Source organism: Triticum aestivum, chromosome 5B, assembly GCF_018294505.1.
Source record: "Triticum aestivum cultivar Chinese Spring chromosome 5B, IWGSC CS RefSeq v2.1, whole genome shotgun sequence".
NCBI classification, from domain to species: Eukaryota; Viridiplantae; Streptophyta; class Magnoliopsida; order Poales; family Poaceae; genus Triticum; species Triticum aestivum.
In genome coordinates, this window is record NC_057807.1 from 311,062,696 (window position 1) to 311,077,730 (window position 15,035).

Genomic DNA, 15,035 nt, shown 5'->3' on the forward strand with positions numbered 1-15,035 from the left:
TTCCAAATTTCCACACGAAAGTTTGTATCAGTGCACATTACACGTAGAAAATTTTTGAAGGCCGTAAGAGGAAGCTATCTGTCGTTCATCATCAAACATGCATTGTTCCCTCTCAGAACCACGAGCCTTCTAGTGAGTTGCTCCGATTTGTGAGGGGTGTGTGTCCAAACTTTCGTCAAGCAAGCCAATTTTTGTACCACATCATCTTGGTGGCATAGCATTACATCAAGCAAGGTTTCATGTTTTTCTGATAATTTTTTTTTTGGAATAAAAATGCCATGGCACTCAATGCATGTACATGTGTCCATGCCGTGAGACCAATATGTTTGAATATTCCTTCTAATTTACTGCACATGGAATTAAATTGCACACAAGTACACAAATATGATTTTTCAAACCGTTATGGTTAGCCGTTGCATGTACATCTAGTTCACATTTGAATTACGGTCATTAAATGGCTAGGAAATCACTTAAATGTCTTCAAAAGGTCAAATTACCCCTTAAATTTTCCAAATTTTCACATGACAGTTTGTATCAGTGCACATTACACGTAGAAAATTTTTGAAGGCCGTAAGAGGAAGCTATCTACCGTTCGTCATCAAACATGCATTGTTCCCTCTCGGAACCACGAGCCTTCTAGTGAGTTGCTCCGGTTTATGAGGGGTGTGTGTGCAAACTCTCATCAAGCAAGCCAATTTTTGTACCACATCATCTTGGTGGGATGACATTACATCAAGCAAGGTTTCAAGTTTTTCTGATGATTTTTTATTTTTTTGGAATAAAAATGCCATGGCACTCCATGCATGTACATGTGTCCATTCCGTGAGATCAATATGTTTGAAAATTCCTTCTAATTTACTGCACAAGGAATTAACTCGCACACAAGTACACAAACATGATTTTTCAACATCTAGTTCAAATTTGAATTACGGTCATTAAGTGGCTAGAAAATCACTTAAATGTCTTCCAAAGGTCAAATGCCCCCTGAAATTTTCCAAATTTTCACATGATAGTTAGTATCAGTGCACATTACACGTAGAAAAGTTTTGAAGGCCGTAAGAGGAAGCTATCTGCCGTTCGTTATCAAACATGCATTGTTCCCTCTCTGAACCACGAGCCTTCTAGTGAGTTGCTCCGGTTTGTGAGGGGTGTGTGTCGAAACTTCCGTCAAAAAAGCCAATTTTTGTGCCACATCATCTTGGTGGTATGACATTACATCAAGCAAGGTTTCATGTTTTAAATTTTTCGGAATTTAAATGCCATGGCACTCCATGCTAAATTGTGTCATAGCCGTTAGACCAATATGTTTGAAAATTCCTTCCAATTTACTACATGTGGAATTAAATCGCACACAAGTACACAAAATATGACTTTTCAAACCGTTTTGGTTAGCTGATGCATGTACATGTAGTTCAAATATCAATTACGGTCATTAAATGGCTAGAAAATCACTTAAATGTCTTAAAAGGTCAAATGACCCCTGAAATTTTCCAAAATTTGACCAGATAGTTGTATTAGTACTACAAATTTTCTCGTACATTTAAAACACCATCCGTTGCCACTTTACTCCAAATTCGTCTTTCACAGCTAACAAAAAATATCTACAACATCACATACAATTGTTTTGTAGGAATCATTTGCAATGAAAAAATCTGGGTCTATTTAAGTCTTCCTCCTTAAGCTTCGCCGGCTCGTCTACTCCAGTGCCGGCAACCCTCGAATCCACAAATCCCAATCCCCATTCCCGCACCCCCTTCTTGCAAAGATGACACCGTGGAAACGCTTCGTGAAGGCACGTACGATGGTTGCGTCCCCCCGAGCGCCGCAGCCTACGCCGAGAGCGCGGGCGCCTACGCCGAGAGTGCCGCCGCATCCACATTGAGCGCGCCGCTTCCGTCGAGAGGGCGTCTGCAGCAGCCGACGGGGCAGCTGCAGCAGTCGAGACGACTACACCTGCTGCTGTGATGATGGCTACAAATGCCGAGAGTGCTCGAGCTGTCATTCGTGTCACCGATGTCGCCCTGGCCCGGGTCGAGGCCATCCATGCCAAGATATTCTAGGCCACCTCGGAATCCAGCATGCAACCCACGTCCGAAAAGGTGGCGGTGGCCATGGAGCACCTGCTTCCTCATGAGGTCGTCGAGCAGGAGCTAGAGATACATGAGGTGACGGAGATCGAGGAGCACCGGGAGGAGGAGCTGCATGTGGCCCAGGTCGAGCTAGAGAAAGTCTATCCATTGAGGAATCGGCGGTGCAGTACCAATGCGAGCTCTGGCGCAACCACTACTGTGAGTACTACAACCACGAGGACGAGGACGCGGTCGACTTTAGTAGGGGGACGCAGAGTCCACCAACAGCGGCATGTCGCCAGGACAAGTCATTGACGTCTCATCTCACACCAGCAATGCATAGGCCAGCGATGCATAGGCCGGTGTGGCGGCGGATTTGTTAAAATTATTCGTACTTAGGCTTTGTTTTTAATGTTGGTCTTTTGATAGAGCAATGTTTAGGTGAACTATCTCTGTTTAATTACTAAAATTGCTCGATTCAGTAAGTCTGGTCTATGTGATGTACGCTCTTTTATGTGCCCAAATTAGCAAGCGATGTTAAATTATGCAATGACATACGTGGGGAAATTCCCACCAAAATTTCAATTATCAAACTCATCCCATGCGCGTTAAGCAGAAGAATCGTTTGCGATGCACACTGTCGTTCAAAGTGAATGGTTTCCGGTGGCACCGCGTGCAAAGTTTCCCTCCACATTTCGAAATTTTTGGCCTACCACCGATATATCTACCCTCCCCCCTCCCCATCCCCTTTTCTCCCCGACCACAAGTCACATTTCCCCTATTTCCCCCTTCCTTCCTTCCTAAGCTATAGTCGTTTCCTCACTTGCTTCCTCACTCTCGCCGTCTCGCATCCTACCACAGAGGTCGCCATGGTCTTCTTCAAAGACCTCTCCAGCGGTTCCTCCTCCGACGATGACTCCTTCACCACCCGGTATGCCTCTCTTATCTCTCTCGGGCTATGACTTGGAATGAAGGATTTTTACCCGACGGTCGATTTGAGTAATTTCTCCCTCTTGTAGTTCCCTAGGACCATCAGTTGCAACAAATGGAGCAGGGTGGCTGAAGATCTATCTGCTCGTTGTCACCATCAATCTCCATGCTTGAAGCTAGTTGCGTTTGAATCTGTGGAGAGTGGGAGGAAGTTTCTGATATGTCTGCTCATTGTCACCATCAACCTCCATGAGTGAAGCTAGTTGCATTTGAATCTGTGGACAGTGGGAGGAAGTTTCTAGCATGTGCAGAGAAGGTTAGACCCTCTTTCGTTGTTACAAACCATTTGTTACATGTGATTCAGACACTGTCACGGTCCCAACCCATTCATATCACACCTTCACCCAAACGCATCCTAAGACAGTGTCACAGTTTGTACCTAGTATCTAAAAATGTTGCCATCTCATCAGCGGTGCCATTACAAAATTATTTGGCACCGCTTCAGTAGTTTGTGGAGCCAACTTATCCACACATCTGAGAAGCCAAGCTATAAAATACTAAATCTTTATGGCATGAATGAACTGGGCGTCGGAGCAACTAGGTGCTGCAGAGTTCGGGTCCTTGATTTTTTTCCGCTGCATCGGCTCACCAGTGCAGGGCACCGGTGCGAGATGTAGCAACAGTTGTCTTTACACCGGTTTTGGCATACATAGTGGACGCCCTAGTGCTATTAGTTCTATGTTACTAAATTTGTGCATGTACACACCTGTTAGTATCAATTTTCTATCATCCAAACACTATCGCTATGCTGTTGCTGTTATATTTACCTTCCTCTTAAAATGTTCAATTTGCTATTTATAGTACATGAGTAAGAACATGTAGAGTTGTTGTAGTTAATTATAGCTTCTGATGTTTCAGAATTTGGTTGTTGTGTGAGTAGCAATTAATTCATTTGCACATTGATCTTTTTGAGAAGATATGTCATAATTAACCTATTTCTTCATTTTTTCAAAATAAGTATTGGTGATTTTCTATGTTGCTATAAACCCATTTTCCCTACAATTGTTACTGATCTAGTTTTAAATATTATAGGATGAACATAAATGTTCTTACTTGTAGTGGGTTGATCAAGGGTGGCCACAGTCTTTGAAGATGTGCCTAGCAAAGCTCTAGAGCATGTATCAGGAAGAGAACAGAGGTAGGCTTAGAGAAAGTGTTGTGAACGCTCAAGAATATTTGAAGATGCGGGATAAAAAAAGGAAGGTGGAGAATGACCTCAGATTTTTTAAATCAGACTTTGCTAAGATGGTGTTGGCGAAGGAGGAGGCACTTTCCCAGTGGCTAGTGCAAAACAGGTTCTTACTGAACTGAAAGCAGAGGTGGATAAGGCCAGCCTGGATGATCTCGATTAGGGAAATGAATATATTGTTCTAATATTGTTCTTATGAAGTTGAACTATCTATATGTTGTACTGTGCTGTTTTCCGGTAGCTATCATACTGTGGTGTTAAAATATATCTATGTGCCTGATATGAAATTGGCAAACAGATGTTCGATATGAAATGTAAATTTGCGTAATATTGGCATTATTAATTGTAAACTAATAAACTTGTGACATGGGTCATGGAACTTTGCAAACGGTTCTAGAAGTAAAAGCGCTTCTGATGGGTAGCCCAATGCCACACAGTTTTCTTCATCAAATCGTGTGCGATGTAGTTTATAAAAGCAAACGTTAACCAAGGCAGAGCGTGTGTGATAGTTACACGTATCACACACGAGTCTATACCTAAACCTGTGTGGGATGTACATACGAACGGAACCGTTTTCCCTGGATTGACTGTGTGGGATGTACATACGAACGGAAACGTTTTCCCTGGATTGACCGTGTGGGAAGTACATACAAACGGAAACGTTTTCCCTGGATTCACTGTGTGGGATCTACATGATAACATAAACGTTCACCTTGGATTGACTGTGTGTGATATACATACAAACGAAAATGTTTTCCTGGGATCCACCGTGTGGGATGTACATACGAACGGAAACAATTTGGTTTTGATGCCTCGCCCGATCGCGCACAAACTCATTTTGCCCCAGCTTGTGTGCCAGGAGGACCTATCCCCGGCGGTTTCTGGGTTGGGTGGGAAAGACCCCCCTATCTCGCACACTCACTTGGCGACGATTCCAAATGTCATCGCGGAAAGGGGTTAAAAACCATATATATAGCACCGACACGTACCAGTGTGTGTGTGATATGCGACAAACAGGTCTATAATCGGAAATGTGTGGGAAGACAGATAACAACACAGACGATTCTTGTTAACAAGCCGTGTGTGTTGTGAGCAAACGATTGCTGGTATAGAATTGTCAGTGATTGATGAAATCATCACCGACGAGTTCCATTGTTTAGTCCGTGTGTGATGTGAATTGCTCTGTCTATAGAGCATCAACATATATATACTTAAAAAGATAGCATTGCATAACCAAATTAAGCATACAATTACACAAGTGACTACACACATAACATTTTCACACACCAAAGCAAGCAATTACATGCCTGCTAAACTAGGAGAAACAAGGATCTAATCATCTACTTCTTGTTGCGATGATGCTTGCCATTTCTCTGTTTCCGGCTGGATCCCTAACCATTTTGGGGAAGGAGGCACTTCCTCAATTCAATGATCCGCATGTACGTGCCGTAGCACGTGTATGCCTCCTTGGCCGCGTACACGACGTGAGCTTTGTCGAGTTTCTCCATCTAGGCCAAGTGCCAGGCACGCTTGTCCTTGTTGCAGGAATCCTCCATGTCTCTGTAGTAGGGGTCGATGATGGCCTCGGCGAGGTGAACCAGTGGGTCCTTCTCATGCTCCTTGCTGCCCCATATCTTGTATTGGCCCTGGATGTCGACAAGATTCTGGCAGGTGATGCCCGAATTATTGAGCACCTTGACATCGTTGGTGATGTCCACCATAGCCAATATGTAGTGGGGGCTGTTGACAAACCTGGAAAAATGCTCGCAAGGCCTTGTGGCCAGGTAGTAGTGGTAGACGAGGACGTGGTTGCGCACGCACACATGGGCGACGACAACCTTGGGACGAGACCCGGCACGAGTGCGGGTGTACTCGAGATCAAACCCGACCACCTTGTACTTCTCCTAGGCAAGCAACAACTCCATGATGTGGATGGAGTGCTCCACCCAGACCGGGTTGTTGGTGTACACCACCAAGAGCTCCATGAAGCTTCAGTGGGTGTCCACCATGGCATGCATAGTGAACTGCTGCTCGTCGTCGGCAGCCGCTCGGAGCGCCATTGGAGCCGTGCAGGATACCCTCTAAGAACTTGTCGTGGTGGGTGTGCTTCTTGCAATGGTGGGGTGCTATCGAAAGGTTGAAGAGACACAAGAGGCTTAAATGGCCATCATAACGAATGGCGGCTAGCCGGCCTATAATCATCACGTCTTGTCACGGCGTTCGTATCGGAGGATTCCAGTGCACGCTTGACAACACCGCAATGTAGTTTGACCATGCATGGGCTCGAAGAGGTGCCAAATGTATCATCGGTGAGCATGTTCCCGCGCTATCGCATAGTTTACCATGCAAGCTTCCCGCACGGCTTGGTTTGCCACACATCGGCTAGAAGAGGGACAAATCGTTGGCGTTTATTGGCAAAAAGCTTTGTAAAAACAAAGTGTGTGGAATGACTTTGGTCATAAGTTTACCCGTGGGTGATGAGGTCAAAGTTATACAGAAGGGTGATGATGGACACTCGAGTGCGATAATTAATTCTGCGCTCTACAGGGCACACGGTGGAAGAAACCAACTGTGTGCAATAATGTCAAAGATCACAGTCGAGTTAGTTATACAGATCATGTGCTATGAGATCGACAAGGTAAACAGATTCGATAATGGTTAACAAAATCAAATCTAAGACCATTGCATATTAAGGTCAAAATAGTGCTACCAATATATGAGTCTCATACGATGCCATTTCAATGATTGTACCACAAAATCTCGAAATATTACAAGGTTCAAATTCCAGAGTTATATGGTTCAAATTCAAAGATTACAAGGTTCAAACTGATAATAGAAATGAAATTCATCTCATGAACTGCAACCGCTCGCGCTGATCCGCTGAACATTGATATCACAGAGGTTCAAACTCAAAACCTCACAACTTTTGCAAAGGGGTCAGCCACTAAGAAGTCACGTATGGGGTTGACACGATGAATTCTGATTACTCTGTCATCTGAAGTTCCAAAATGAAATCCAGCATTTTTGGAGCCTATTCCATTCTGTCGCAGACGCCGGCACTGATCAACAAACCATTCATTTTTGCAAAATAAATGTAGGGCAAACCTCATTACCTTTAGCACCCTTGCTCTAACAACAAAGAACCTGGCAAATATCATCTCCGGTAAGGTCCCTCGGCAGGAGTTCAAAGTACTTTCTAAGAGATGCAGATCTAGGCATTCGACGTGATTGTTATATTATATCACATTATCCACCACTAGGCCTAATATTATCTGCAAAAGAAGAAAACGTGTTAGTGCCTAGATGCAGTTTTGAACACTACTACAGGCCTATTTGGTTTGCAGGATTTGTAAAAATGCACTAACATGCCATGCTCGATCTAACATGATTAACATGGGCATTGACATGCCATCTTCGATCTTCACAAGATGTTGGAGTGGATGAAAAGTTCCCTAAGAAAACTAGTACAGATGAATCCAAAGGAGAAATGCATATGGATTGTAACCATATGGATCAAGCATTGTCATTGTAAACTTGGAAAAGGAGACATGTATGTACTGAAATCCTCCAAAAGAATCCTTCAGAAATCGTAGTACATTGTCATTATAAACTTGGAAAAAGGTGTCACAAATTGAACTCCCTTATGGTTAACATTTAACAGGAAAGGAACATCACCCTGATATATAGCTTCTCCAGGCACGGAAAGTATCTCAGGAAACTGACAACTTGCTCCAGGTTGGGACAGATAGAATCTAGTGCCAAGACCTTCATTGTGCGTAGTTTCGCGGTCAAGCTTGTCGGAATCATTTTCTGAACGACAGAGGAACAAACATCTTCAAAATTAGAAATAATGTTAATTTGTAGAAGGACAGGTAGAAGGCGGCTATTGTACCTGAACGGGTGTGGATCCAATAACAAGTTCAGAGTATTTGTCAGACGAGTAGCCCAACACTGTCAATTTCAGCGCATAAATGACATTGATTCTTGTTGGACCTACTTAATCAAGTACAAGTAATCTCTCAAGTGCAGGTGTGTCCTCAATGACCATACCGTGGTACACATCTTGTGATGTCTTCCTGCCGAACCAACAACACACATAAATTATCCGAAGAGTCATGGGGGTGATGTGGAATGTACTCAACCCATTGATCGCCATAAGACGAAGGTACTCGAGTGCAGTACAGCCACGGAGCAAGCGCTCCATGTCATTGTTTGAGAGGCAGACGGCGACGAGCTCAAGGTTCTTCAGTCGTGGTAGAGTAAGAGTGGGCGTGTCATTAAGGGGGGATGGCAGTTCCTGAACTTGGCGACATGAACCATGGGTGCGAGGCGGAGCATGGACGTTGGTAGCGAACGCATATGCCCATCATCAAAAGTGAGCTCCTCGAGCTGATCTAGGGCGGGGGTCGGAACTAGTCGTCAAGCTTGGCTCGGTCCTTGCCGTTGAAATAGAACTTGCCCCATTCTAAGGCCTTTGGTTGGGCCAAGGTGACTGCCGAATTTCAAGGAGAACGCATCCAGGCTTTTGCGATAGCCATGGCAGAGCTCGTGGGTGTCGATGAGGTTAAGAGGGGTAGACTTCCATAGGGGGCGCCACCACCGAGAAAGGACGGTTGTCCGCGCCCCACATTTGATTGGGAGGAGGGAGATGATGACTGTCAACATATCATCGGGGAGGCTGCTGATGAAGTCTAGGCCTGCTGGAGTCGCTTGCGGTTCTAGCTCACCCCGCCTCCGCTTGTTGGCAAGCCTGTTCTCCACCTCCGAAGTCTCCTTGTCAGCGGTGCTTTCTGATAGAAATGAGAGTACAGGGAACATTTAGTTAAAACAGGGCAATAGAAAAGTGTATTGGTAACTAGAAGTTATTAGGTAGGAATATAGTAAGAAAAGGGAATAACAATTGGATGCTTGAATACTACACAATTCATTTGACATTGCTGGGTAAGTCAACATGCAGATAGTTGAAAAGAAAACTTACTTCGAACGAAGTCTGGAGGATGATTTGTCTGGGAATTTAGCATATAAATCATGACCAGGCCCTTCTATGTGCAGTGCAATTTTAGTGCTAGCTTTCAGTACATAAAACTTAGAAATTTCTTTCCAAAATCCAGCGCCAAAATAGGAGTCACCATGTTCATCAAGTCTTACAGTAGCAACAATTGTAAATCCATGGTTTGTGTGCAGTATGACATCCATGCAGCCTTGATCTATGTAAAGGGAAAAATTGTGCACTACATAATCTGTTGCATAGCAAGGGATGTGCTGCAGAAAATGGTAGGATTGTTAAAGAAAATATGGTAACATACAAATATGGGCCTAAATTGGAAGAACTGTACAACAATTGAAATCGAAGGACAAAAATCTATAATTAAACAGATAGGGTAAACATGATGTCATGGAAATATGAGAGTAATCGAAAGAACAATACATCATTAATTTGCCTAATATAGAAAGAAGAGGGGGGAATCCCCTTTTACGTATATGGTGCATGTGGCACCTTTTATCCAAATGTAGCAATATTTAGAATATGTTAGGAAAGTAGGCCATGCCAACCGATTTAGGGTGAGGTTGAACATACCGCGCACATACTCAAGTCATCTGGTATGGTGAGATGGAATCTCTGGCGGAGGTTGCAAAGTCATGATGTGTCGGCGCACTTTACACTCTATGAATGAAATAAAACCCTCAAGTCAGCTCAAATAAAAATGAATTGACGATGATTTCCGCTGGGTGATTAAAGGAGGTAGATGAACTTGGATAAGAGATGAGATAATATCTCATTAAATTAGTTATCTCATCGTCCATGAGAAAGAACCCTCAGTATGACAGATTCCCCAACCGAGCGGAGCTGGGTCGACTGAGAGCAGCGTCGAGAAAGTCGATGGCGATAGGCGGCGGCAAGCAGAAGTGGCGAAATGCGGTAGGGTTTGCCGATAGCCTGGCCGGGCGGCAGGCGTCGAGCTAAGTGGTTACTGTCGCGATATGTGGTGCCATGCATAGATGCGGAGGAGCTTGTGCAGGTGCGAAAGGGGACCGGAGGCAGGGGTGGAGGGTCGGGGTGAGGGTTTTTGTGACGTGGGGATGGCGAGGGTTTTCTATTTTCTTTTTTGAATTGGGTGGTGAGGGTTTTCTGTCCCCCAAAGAATTTCGGGGGCAACGGTTTGCTAGAGCCAACCGTGTGTGATTGACGCAACAGTCAAAACTAAAGTCATTGCACATGGTTCCAATTTTTGGAACCGTGTGTGATTGGCGTACTACCTCCGTCCTGGTTTATTGGTCCCCTTTATAATTTGTACCAAATTTCGACCAAATATTTAACTAAGTAATGTTTATGCATGTCACCAAAAATTATAACATGGAACACTATGTTCAAATAAGCATCCAACAATATAATTTTTGCTGACCTGCACTAACATTTTGTCAGTTAAATCTTTGGTCAACATTTAACACAAATTACAAAGGGGACCAATAAACAAGGACGGAGGTAGATTCCATCAACCAAACTGATTGCATCCATATCCCACAGTTAGACATAAGCAAACATAGATTAAACATACTCATACATATATAATAAGCGTACACGTACACTATGGCACCCCGGCTCAGAGAAAACCGGAACGCCCCATATTCCAGCCCAGAGATCGAGGAGAAGTCTTCTGGAATAGGACATTGCTTAGCATAGAACAAACCAGCCTTCTATTATTACACGAATATGAATACAAGGTCTCCGATATTACAATGAATAACATCGGTACGGCGACACTACGCCATCCTCAGTTTCTCTATGCAAGCAGCAGAACAACTCGAAGCAGCGGAATAACTCTAGCAGCGGAACAACGGCAACGGTGGTGAACTCCACTCCGCAGGGACTCTGGCTGGAACGCTTATCCTAGCTCGCACGAACGGAAACCACGACAAGCAAGCAATCAAATCCGACATGACCTGCAAACTGGCATGACACGCCAGGTCAGTACATTGAATGTACTTGCAAGCTCACAATAAACCAGAAGCATTCAAGGCAGACAACAGCATGGCAATTACAGGTTAAACAGGAATTACCATGACATCATCAGAATAACATGGCATGACCAACATACACATGATACAGCTATCACAACATGAACATATTAATCCAACAATACTAGCATGCAACATGAAACCACTATATGCACCACTTATCCTGCTCGGGCTACCTCGTAACCATCACATGCATCACTTACCAACCTCGGACATCACATGATCATCACAGGTTCAAATCAAGCTTGGTATAAACAATACCGTAGTAATTAGTAAATGACCACAAGGAGCTTGACCTTTACCCACGACTCTCGTACAACATCACGAATATAAAACAACTCGGTATCCTCGATACCACCGTGATCCTTACGGCGGTCACAACCACGACCAACACTTAGCCCCAAACCGTGATCCTTACAGCGATCACAACCCAACCAATAACTGGCCCGTGATCCTTACAGCGATCACAACCCGACCAATACATGGCCCGTGATCCTTACGGCGATCACAACCCGACCAATACATCGCCCGTGATCCTTACGGCGATCACTACCCGACCAATACATGGCCCGTGATCCTTACGACAATCACAACCTGATCAGTAAAATGGCTCATGATCCTTACGGCGATCACAACCCGACCAACACTTGGCCAACTTATCTCACTGTTATTAAGCACATTATTTTTATTACTATTGGCTCATGGTGTGACCTTCTCTCGACCTGGGCCCTTATCCACGGGCGCGGCTATCGATAGATTTAATATACACTCTACAGAGGTTAGTACACTGTACCCACACTACGGAACCCATGGCCTCACCCTCCCATTCGGGTGGACCAACAGCATTCCGACAAAACCGATCTATTGTCATGACACTCTCCCGGCCCTTCCGACTCATACCCCACCGGGCTAGTCCTGGGTGGCCCCGTGTCTACCTCCAGACACCTCGACCACCGTCGTGGCCATGATCCACACTGGGATTCGGTGCCAAAATTAACTTAACAACGGGCTCACAAGGTTATGCTCCGCCTACCTGATCAGGGTAGCACGCGCCCATAACCTTCCCTAAATTGAGGTACCGACCAAAGGCATGACAATAGACCCAGTTAGGACCGGCCCATACCGTTAAGCATGGTTGCACTGGTCAGCATCGATTCAGCGACACCATGACTTAGCCAACAGGTGTTCAAGTTCAATTTAATCCGGTTAACTTGAATGCAAATATGCTGAGCCATGATAAAATAACATGATGCCAACTATAATACATGAATATGATATCAACATCACCATGAGAGTATCACATAACTTTCCACCATATCAACAATAACTCATATCCACCGAGCATGGCATACCGACTAGCATGATCATCTCCAACATCAACATGTAATACTAACCAGCATAAACATATGAAAGATAATACTAGCAGGTATAACATGATCACAGAGTATAAGACAACATAACATAACAGTGAACATGCAAATCTGAACATCATCGGAACAACGATAACCATCTTTTCAACAAACAAACATTTATTGAATATTCAAGTTGAAAACCATGGCTACTGCATGACTATCATGCAAGTGGGTATTGTGGCTTGCCTGGGGATGAAGAAAACACCGGGGAGAAGTGATGTGAAGCCGCGGAAAGAATCGCCGGAAAACGTACTCTCTCGGAGGGGGCTGAATAAGGGCAAGGGCATAATGGTCATTTTCAAAGTGTCAAACCATAGTGAAAGCATGACCAATAGAACGGGCTCGACGAAATGAAGAAGTGGGCTTTGGATTCACCTCATTTGGAGCTACGGATAAAAAGTTATTGAGGTTTTACTGCGAGGGACCTATCTGTAAAAAATTATTTTACAGTCTGGGCCAAAACAGAAAAATGGAAAACGTATTTCAGGGTTTACGCTTCCACTTACGCTGACATGGCGGTGGACTGGTCAAAAGGCAGAGGCGGGGCCGGCTCCAGGGTGGCTGACGTGCGGGGCCCGCGGGACCCACGCGCTGGTCAACGCCCTCCTCCCGCTCTCCTTCTTCTTCCCCGACAGGAACAGAGGAGAGGCGAGGCAGGCGCTGGCCCGGCTGGCTCCGGCCATCTCCGGCCAGGGCAAAGCCACCGGCGGGCGCGGCCCGACGCGACGGTTCCATCCCCGACCAGAGGGAGGCGCGGGGAGGCAAAAAATGGCGAAGGGAGGCGGCGGCAGGAGGTGACAAAGGCGGCGGCCAACCTTGGGAACGGCGGCCTGAAGCACTCCGGTGATGAATGGAGGGGCTGGGGAGGGTCGCCAGAGCACGGGGAACACTACGGTGGTGGCTAGGAGAGGAGGGGGACTTGGCTTCGGCCGGATTTGAGCGGACCCGAATGGCGGCCATGGCGGCGATGAGGGGTGCAAAGAGCTCCAGGTGCTCGGGCTAGTGGCTAGGCGGGGTTAGAGGAGAGTGGAGAGGCCATTGGTGAGCTCGGGAGGGCTCGGGGAAGGGCTTAAATAGCTGGGCGAGAGGGATGCCGACCTGGCGCCGTCGGCGACGCGTGTCTGGCGCCGCGGACGCGTGCCCGCGTGCATGGGCTCGGGGCAAACAACGGCGAGGCACAAGGCAGAGCTTCATGGGGAAGAGACGGCCAAGAGAGAGGCAGAGGAAAGGGCTGAGCGCCGTTAAAACATGTCGGAGCACTGTGCTCCCGTGGGCACTCGTCGGCGAGCGTCGGCGAGGGAGATGCCGGAGGGGGTGAGGGTTCCATGGTGAAGAGGACGACGATGCTGAGATCGTTGACACTCAGGGACAAACCAGAACCGACCGGAGCAACGCCGCTGTTGCCAACAGTGGCTAGACCACCGTTTTGGCTGGCTGTCCTCGTGGTCACCACTAGCATGACGTGCTCTGGAGGTTTTACTAAGGTTAAAACATGTCTACTGCGTAGTCCTTCGAAGGGTGGTCTCAACTATGGTGGTAACTTGGTGAAAGAGTCTCTGGTCAAAAAGATATAACCCTCTGAAGTTTACTGCTATAAATTTCACCAGCTCAATGGGATCAACTGAGAATTATGGGAAGCCAAATAGGTTGTCTAGGGTGTTTAGGATAGGAAGGACTACAGTACTGGAAGTTGGGAGGGTAAATGGATCAAGATAAATCATAGTTGCTTTGCAACTGCCAAACTGGTCCAGAGAAGAAGATCAGGATGGTGCACTCACATGATGTGTCCACTTGAGCTCCAATTGGGCAAATCCTGGTAATTTGGTCATATGATGATGCTATAAAAAGCTCATGCCAAATGGCCAAGGAAAAATGGCACTTGCTTCACAAACATCTCCTCTGGACAGAAACTTGAAATAATTATGGTGGTCAAATTGATCAATGAAATGATACCAAATTGGGTGGAGAGAAGTTTTATGGGTATAAGAATGACCTGGTAATTTATCAGAATTTTTGAAGCAATATAAAATATACTTGCTTCACAACCTGAAAATATGGTCAGAAACAAAGATTGGCTCCTGTGCTCACATAGATAATTGGATGGGGCTGCAAATGGGTGGAGGGAGTTAATATGAGCACATTAAGGACTGTGCAAAAGTTCAACTCATTTGGGTACTCCTAGCTAGGACTTCCTTCACAAAGCCTTTTGTTTGATAGAAACTTTGAAAATTCACTTAGGAAGATTGGCTAGGCAAATAAATTTTAACTTGTGCATGGGGCAATTATTTGGACATATATACATGCACAAAAAGGTTGGGAGTCAATAGGACAAATATAAATGACACTTCCTTCACAAAG